The sequence below is a fragment of the Phalangium opilio genome, unplaced genomic scaffold (assembly GCF_054372755.1).
Source record: "Phalangium opilio isolate 3A_F unplaced genomic scaffold, DU_Popi_V2 ptg000014l_1, whole genome shotgun sequence".
Classification (NCBI taxonomy): Eukaryota; Metazoa; Arthropoda; class Arachnida; order Opiliones; family Phalangiidae; genus Phalangium; species Phalangium opilio.
In genome coordinates, this window is record NW_028324149.1 from 3,679,359 (window position 1) to 3,688,141 (window position 8,783).

At 33.4% G+C, this 8,783-nt stretch overlaps 2 long non-coding RNA genes across 2 annotated transcripts; both read right to left on the minus strand.

Moving 5' to 3' along the window:
- Positions 1 to 1,837: 1,837 nt before the first annotated feature.
- Positions 1,838 to 4,365, minus strand: LOC149705145 (uncharacterized). The gene is made up of 3 exons (XR_016381545.1): positions 4,100 to 4,365; positions 3,558 to 3,752; positions 1,838 to 2,991 (listed from the first exon to the last, which is right to left on the minus strand). It is a non-coding gene; the product is annotated as an uncharacterized LOC149705145 (long non-coding RNA).
- A 1,697-nt stretch (positions 4,366 to 6,062) lies between these two features.
- Positions 6,063 to 8,448, minus strand: LOC149705146 (uncharacterized). Its single transcript, XR_016381548.1, has 2 exons — positions 8,308 to 8,448; positions 6,063 to 6,390 (listed from the first exon to the last, which is right to left on the minus strand). It is a non-coding gene; the product is annotated as an uncharacterized LOC149705146 (long non-coding RNA).
- Between the last annotated feature and the right edge of the window lie 335 nt (positions 8,449 to 8,783).

Genomic DNA, 8,783 nt, shown 5'->3' on the forward strand with positions numbered 1-8,783 from the left:
GCTGTTTTATTGTGTTTGGGCTAAGGTTGTACAATCTTGAAGCTAAAACTGGTAGTGTTATATTACCTATAGCTATTTTCCACAGATTACTATTTTCTTTTGGGGGAAAAAACACGGCCGGGTACCATACAGGATTTAGTTTAAAATTTAAATTATTTGGTTTCTCAAATATCGCTAAAAATCTGTATCTTAGTTGTTCGGGTTGTGGGTTAGTTAATTCTTTAAACTAACAAGGGAGATGGTTTCGAGTACGCGTCGAGTCTTATACTTCTCAGGATATTAAAGGGGGCAAACGACGGTCTCTTTGCGGTTGGGTAAAAAAGGAGGGGAAGGGGGGCGGGTCGAACAGCCCCTTTAACTTCTGATATTTGTAATTGAGTTTCAGTTTAATATTAAATTGCTAATTAAATCATTCCAAGTATTAATTATGACGATAATGAGTTAAAAATGAACTTTTCTAATTTCAAAGAAAAATACAAGCATCTGCTGCATCATGAGCCTATTGACGTCTTCTTCCCAGTGCCAAGCAGAGGGGACGGGGTCGACGCCATTCAATGATAAAGGAGGGCTTCTCATATCACACGACGCGAGCAAGTTTCAACAAAGTTTACTTTTTGTTTTTATATCTATATACTTTTGTTTATACTTCATAAATGTATTATAGAATGAATAAATTGTTCGTCGATTAAATGAATCTCATTTTTTATTCCTTTTCTTGTCAATTAAGTTACAGGCATATATAGGATTTTAAAATGGATTAATTAGATTAAAATGGATCGGGAATATGGGTTAATTAGAGGTTCCCGGTAATCACTTTAGCACTGTTAAAGGCAGCGCGTCAAGGGGCTATTCACTAATGAAAATTTTCATTCAGTGGTGATTTTTATTTACGCTTTAAAAAAGGATAGGGATTCATTGGTGATTTAAAATGGATGGGGATTAATGGTTGCGTCTGGATTACGAGTAAACATCGAGGGGCTACTCACTAAAAACTTGTTAGCGATTTTAAACGGGATTGGGATTGTGGGTAACTTAGGGGCTACGTGTTGTTATTATTTTACTAGTTATGAACGGATAATTAAGAATTCACACATTTGACGCTAGGGGAGCTTCAAACGTAGTTACGTATTTACTGACATCTAAAACATGATAAAATTCTGCTAGACATTCGTGTAAGCAATAGATCGTTCATAAATTGCCGCTAGGGGCGCTGTGTACGTAGTTACGTATTTACTGACATCTAAAACATGATAAAATTCTGCTAGACATTCGTGTAAGCAATAGATAGTTCATAAATTGCCGCTAGGGGCGCTGTATACGTAGTTACGTATTTACTGACATCTAATACATGAAGAAATTTGCCGCTAGGGGCGCTGTGTACGTAGTTACGTATTTACTGACATCTAATACATGAAGAAATTTGCCGCCAGGGGCGCTGTCTTCAATATTATATAGGCCTAACGGTGTGTTCTCTTATTTGAAATAGCGCCCACGTCACACTTCGAAGCGCCCCCAACGACGGAATTTATTTTAAAACTCGGACGCCACTTGTCCAGTTTCCTTTTCTCTCTGCGCCGGCGACCAGTCAACATCGTTCCTTGATCAGCTCCTCGTAATGCTGACTTTCGAAGGCAATATTGGATGGAAAGCCACGTTTTACGCGATGTTGGGACGTGACTCTAAGCTCTCCGCCATTGAATGTCCATTAGAACGTTGAAATGAACGCGAAAGGTTAAGCCTAGTACGGTATGTAAGTCTTTCAATAATCCAAAGCCATCCAGCTAGCATATTATTATTTAATTTAATTTTTGAGTTTAAATTATTTAGGTAGAGTTAATTGTTAGTTAATTATGTTTATTTATTGAAAATTAACTACAATATGAAGAAATTTCCAGACTCGAGGTCAGTTAGACAAGGCTTAATTTAGAACATCTTAAATTTAGTAATTTACTCATTTAGGGGAAATTGAATTCCTTATCTTTTTTAAATAATAAACCTCGACTGTTAGCAAATTAGGTCTCATTTAACGGCGCGAAACCATATTACCTAAAATGAGTAACGTATGGTTTAACGGGGCCAGATTAAGTTGCACTAGGCTAGACTAAACCTTTTATAAAAATTTATCCGGGCCTGGCACTAATCTCTAAGTTTTTTACTTTATGCCGTCGTTTTAATTTAAATTAATGAGGGTATTTTTGAATTATTACGCGTAAATTATAGATTTGAGATTCTAAAATTTCCTTCGTGGCAGTATTTAATTATTTTAGATAATGAACCACGGTCTATTTAATAAATTAAATGGTTTAAATTAGGGTTAACTGTTAATAAATTATCATTAATTATGCAAATTAAGTCAATTTAATAATTTTAAATTGAGCCACGAACGCGAAGTTAAGGCTTGAGATTTTTAATTTATATTTACGGGAATATTTTACGTAGTTTTTTTCTTGAATTATTTTAATCTATGGTATTGTTTCCGTGAGTTATTACTTATTATTTTGTTAGGACCTTAAGTAGCCGTTTAATTCTGATATGGAAGTTGCTTAATATTTAGTGCAATTCTTACATTCTATTTATGGGAATATTTTACTTGGTTTTTTCTTAAATTATTATTTTGCTAGGACCTTAAAGTAGCCCTTTAATTCTGATTTCGCTTAATATTTAGTGTGATTTTTAAATTTTGTTTTTGGGAATATTTTACAAAGTTTTTCTTCGATAATTTACGGAAACAAAACCATAGATTAAAATAATTTTTTGTTAGGACCCCTCTAATTCTTATTAATATTTGTTATCGATATTTGTTATTAATATATTTTCATTTTTAGACGCGATGACGTTCTTGGATATTCTGTTGTTGGTCATTCGGAAACTTTTCCTAGCAGATGATTTCAACCTTTGTTAGAGCCGCTCATTCCAGATGACATCTTCCTTGGACTTGCGATTGTGACCTCGCAATCATTCTCTACAAAGATGCGATGAACATCACCGAATCTAGAAAATTCAAATTTTTATTAAAATTATATTTGCAACTACTTAGTTTGTTTTTACGCGTTCAAACTTTAATTTACGTCACACTTTAAATTATTTTTTGTTTAAAATTTTTGTAAACACCCTATTTTTTTACTTTTTATTCAATAAATTTTGTATTAAACCATTTTTGTTTTCTTTGAAATTATTTGATTATGAGGGAAGGTTTGAATTTTTTAGCTCTAAACAGATAGCCTATTTTTTGAGGACCCTCTTTTAGGCTTCTTTTAGCTTATATGAAAAAATGAAAAGCTCATTATTTTAAAAAGGGAGAAAGTAAGCAATGTTTTAAAAAGTAAAAGCCTAAAAAGGGCCTCAAAATATCACCCTAAGTCCAGACCCTAAAAAATTCAAGCCTTGCCTCTTATCCAAACTATTTCAAGAAAACAAATAACGTGACTAAAGGTAAAATTTTTTTATTGAGAAAAAAACAATTGAGGTGTTTGCAAAAATTTTCTACAAAAAAATATTTAAAGCGTTCCATAAATTAAAATTTGACCACGTAAAATTAAAAGGGGTAGGCTAGTTACCGATTAAATTTCAGAATAAAATTAAGTTAATTATCGGAAAAACTTCACGGTCCAATCAGTTTGAAGGCCTGTGTTTCGAAAGTCCAAGAAAGATGTCATCTGGAATGAGGGTCCTTAACATCGGATGAACTTCCAAGTCTACTTGTAAACGTCTCTGAATGACCAGCAACAGCTTATCCAAGAAATCATTCGCGTCTAAATATTAAAATAAATTAATTACAAATATTAAGGCAATGCCTAATTTTAAAATAAGTGCTACTTTAAGCCTCACAAAATAATATTTTACCGAAATAATCCCATATATTTAAATAATTAGCGAAATACTGGCGATATATTGCTAAGAAATTTTCTTTAATAATCTAAGCTAAATTTCTTAAGCCTTGTTTAAATGTCTTAACCTCGTGATCGTGGTTTATTTATTTTTATTTCATAATTATTATTTAATAGACTGAATTTACGTAAATAAGAATAATTAGCTGCCTGTTTCATTAAAAACACTTAATTTATTAAAACAATAAGCTATTTATTATTAAAAGGCTTACATTTGCTGCGCATTAAGAAGTTTCTTCCTTTCCAACATGGCCTTGCTAAATTGATTCCAAAAGAACATTCAATGGCGGAAAAGAGCTCTAGATTCTGGGTTTATTCCTTGACGGCGAAAAGAAAAATGGCGATCGTCGGCGAAAGGTCTGATTTCCAAGAGCTGGGCAGGAAACGATCTTGACTCCACGATGCCAATCGAAGAAAGAAATTTCGGTCGGTTACTCCAGAACAAAGGTCTCTCCCGCAAGATTTACACTCTCAAAGCGTTAAAAGCAGACGACACTAATTAGTGTAAATTCAACCAAGGAGTAGTACCGTTTTTCCGTTGGCCTATTCCATGGAGTAATTTTCTTGGAGCGAGAAGGAAATTACTCCATGGAAAAGAACAATGGAAGCTATGGAGCAATATTGTAGGAGACACCAAATTTTAAGGAATTTTAAAGAAAGTTTCCTTCTCGCTCCAAGAAAATTACTCCATGGAAATAGACAATGTGGAGCAATATTGCAGGAGACACCAAATTTTATGTAATTTTAAAGAAACTTTCCTTCTCGCTCCAAGAAAATTACTCCATGGAAAAGGACAATGGAAGGTATGGAGCAATATTGCAGGAGACACCAAATTTTATGTAATTTTAAATAAACTTTCCTTCTCGCTCCAAGAAAATTACTCCATGGAATAGGCCAACGGAAAAACGGTATTACTCCAATTAGTGTCGTCTGCTTTTAACGTCTTGAGGGCGTAAATCTTGTGGGAGAGAACTTTGTTCTTGAGTAACCGGCCGAAATTTCTTTCTTCGATTGGCATCGTGGAGTCAAGATCGTTTCCTGCCCAGCTCTTGGAAATCAGACCTTTCGCCGACGATCGCCATTTTTCTTTTCGCCGTCAAGGAATAAACCCAGAATCTAGAGCTCTTTTCCGCCATTGAATGTTCTTTTGGAATCAATTTAGCAAGGCCATGTTGGAAAGGAACAAACTTCTTAATGCGCAGCAAATGTAAGCCTTTTAATAATAAATAGCTTATTGTTTTAATAAATTAAGTGGTTTTAATGAAACAGGCAGCTAATTATTCTTATTTACGTAAATTCAGTCTATTAAATAATAATTATGAATTAAAAATAATAAACCACGACCACGAGGTTAAGACATTTGAACAAGGCTTAAGAAATTTAGCTTAGATTATTAAAGAAAATTTCTTAGCAATATATCGCCAGTATTTCGCTAATTATTTAAATATATGGGATTATTTCGGTAAAATATTATTTTGTGAGGCTTAAAGTAGCACTTATTTTAAAATTAGGCATTGCCTTAATATTTGTAATTAATTTACTTTAATATTTAGACGCGAATGATTTTCTTGGATAAGCTGTTGCTGGTCATTCAGAGACGTTTTCAAGTAGACTTGGAAGTTCATCCGATGTTAAGGACCCTCATTCCAGATGACATCTTTCTTGGACTTTCGAAACACAGGCCTTCAAACTGATTGGACCGTGAAGTTTTTCCGATAATTAACTTAATTTTATTCTGAAATTTAATCGGTAACTAGCCTACCCCTTTTAATTTTACGTGGTCAAATTTTAATTTATGGAACGCTTTAAATATTTTTTTGTAGAAAATTTTTGTAAACACCTCAATTGTTTTTTTATCAATAAAAAAATTTTACCTTTGGTCACGTTATTTGTTTTCTTGAAATAGTTTGGATAAGAGGAATGGCCTGAATTTTTTAGGGTCTGGACTTGGGGTGATATTTTGAGGCCCTTTTTAGGCTTTTTTTTACTTTTTAAAACAATTTAAGCTTACTTTTTCCCTTTTTAAAATAATGAGCTTTTCATTTTTTCATATAAGCTAAAAGAAGCTTAAAAGAGGGTCCTCAAAAAAGAGGGTCCTCAAAAAATAGGCTGTTTAGAGCTAAAGAATTCAAACCTTCCCTCATAATCAAATAATTTCAAAGAAAACAAAAAAAGTGGTTTAAGACAAAATTTATTGAATAAAAAGTAAAAAAATAGGGTGTTTACAAAAATTTTAAACAAAAATAATTTAAAGTGTGACGTAAATTAAACTTTCAACGCGTAAAAAGAAACTAAGTAGTTGCAAATATAATTCTAATAAAAATTTGAATTTTCTAGATTCGGTGATGTTCATCGCATCTTTGTAGAGAATGATTGCGAGGTCACAATCGCAAGTCCATCTAAGATGTCATCTGGAATGAGCGTCTCTAACAAAGGTTGAAATCATCTGCTAGGAAAAGTCTCCGAATGACCAACAACAGAATATCCAAGAACGTCATCGCGTCTAAAAATGAAAATATATTAATAACAAATATCGATAACAAATATTAATAAGAATTAGAGGGGTCCTAACAAAAAATTATTTTAATCTATGGTTTTGTTTCCGTAAATTATCGAAGAAAAACTTTGTAAAATATTCCCAAAAACAAAATTTAAAAATCACACTAAATATTAAGCGAAATCAGAATTAAAGGGCTACTTTAAGGTCCTAGCAAAATAATAATTTAAGAAAAAACCAAGTAAAATATTCCCATAAATAGAATGTAAGAATTGCACTAAATATTAAGCAACTTCCATATCAGAATTAAACGGCTACTTAAGGTCCTAACAAAATAATAAGTAATAACTCACGGAAACAATACCATAGATTAAAATAATTTAAGAAAAAAACTACGTAAAATATTCCCGTAAATATAAATTAAAAATCTCAAGCCTTAACTTCGCGTTCGTGGCTCAATTTAAAATTTTTAAATTGACTTAATTTGCATAATTAATGATAATTTATTAACAGTTAACCCTAATTTAAACCATTTAATTTATTAAATAGACCGTGGTTCATTATCTAAAATAATTAAATACTGCCACGAAGGAAATTTTAGAATCTCAAATCTATAATTTACGCGTAATAATTCAAAAATACCCTCGTTAATTTAAATTAAAACGACGGCATAAAGTAAAAAACTTAGAGATTAGTGCCAGGCCCGGATAAATTTTTATAAAAGGTTTAGTCTAGCCTAGTGCAACTTAATCTGGCCCCGTTAAACCATACGTTACTCATTTTAGCAGAAGTAAATAGATTGTAAACAAGAAGTTAATATCTCCCCGGCATGGGCGCGTTATGAAAGCTGAGATTCCCGCTCCTATTCCGCGGCAGCGCACAAATGGCGTAGCACCTAGCGAACCACTTGACATGTACCTAACGTATCTAGTGTCGCGCCGCTCAGACAAAGTAGTGCGGGTTGTTGAAGGTTTAATCGACGCGCATGCGTTCTAAAGGTAATTTCAATCAGCTGTCTGCTGTGATTCTGTGACAGTATAGCCTAGGCCTAGTACAAAATCTGTGAAGACTACATGTGATTGCCTATGAATGTGATAAAATAGTAAAATGAAAAATGGATAAGGAATATGATTATGACGAATTCGTGAAACAAAAAGATGAACGTAAAACAATACTACAATGTTGGGAGAGCCAAGGACGTTTGAAAACTTTTGTTTGCAACATGATGGAAGAGTATGCAGTATTATGGTATTATTAGTAGGTTTCAGATAAAAATTGCACTGGGTCGATACCGAAGGCGAAACTACAATCGTTTTTTACGCGGCATTATGAAACTAATTACAGTTTTAGACTTTAGTATTTTAATATAATTTACCATAATTCAGCAATTACCCGCACTACTACGGCTACCAATGATATTGCCCTAAATTTACTCCCATGATGCTCAGTAATTTGAACTGCTTTCCAATATCTCTTGTCGCTTCTATGACGTCATGCGAACATCCTATTGGTTACAAGCAAGCCACGTGATACTCGATACTCATTTTACATAGCATGCAGGCGGGAAGGTATGATTGACTTAAAGCTATTAACTTTTTGATATCTATTTACTTTTGATTTTAGGTAATATGGTTTCGCGCCGTTAAATGAGACCTAATTTGCTAACAGTCGAGGTTTATTATTTAAAAAAGATAAGGAATTCAATTTCCCCTAAATGAGTAAATTACTTAATTTAAGATGTTCTACATTAAGCCTTGTCTAACTGACCTCGAGTCTGGAAATTTCTTCATATTGTAGTTAATTTTCAATAAATAAACATAATTAACTAACAATTAACTCTACCTAAATAATTTAAACTCAAAAATTAAATTAAATAATAATATGCTAGCTGGATGGCTTTGGATTATTGAAAGACTTACATACCGTACTAGGCTTAACCTTTCGCGTTCATTTCAACTTTCTAATGGACATTCAATGGCGGAGAGCTTAGAGTCACGTCCCAACATCGCGTAAAACGTGGCTTTCCATCCAATATTGCCTTCGAAAGTCAGCATTACGAGGAGCTGATCAAGGAACGATGTTGACTGGTCGCCGGCGCAGAGAGAAAAGGAAACTGGACAAGTGGCGTCCGAGTTTTAAAATAAATTCCGTCGTTGGGGGCGCTTCGAAGTGTGACGTGGGCGCTATTTCAAATAAGAGAACACACCGTTAGGCCTATATAATATTGAAGACAGCGCCCCTGGCGGCAAATTTCTTCATGTATTAGATGTCAGTAAATACGTAACTACGTATACAGCGCCCCTAGCGGCAATTTATGAACTATCTATTGCTTACACGAATGTCTAGCAGAATTTTATCATGTTTTAGATGTCAGTAAATACGTAACTACGTACACAGCG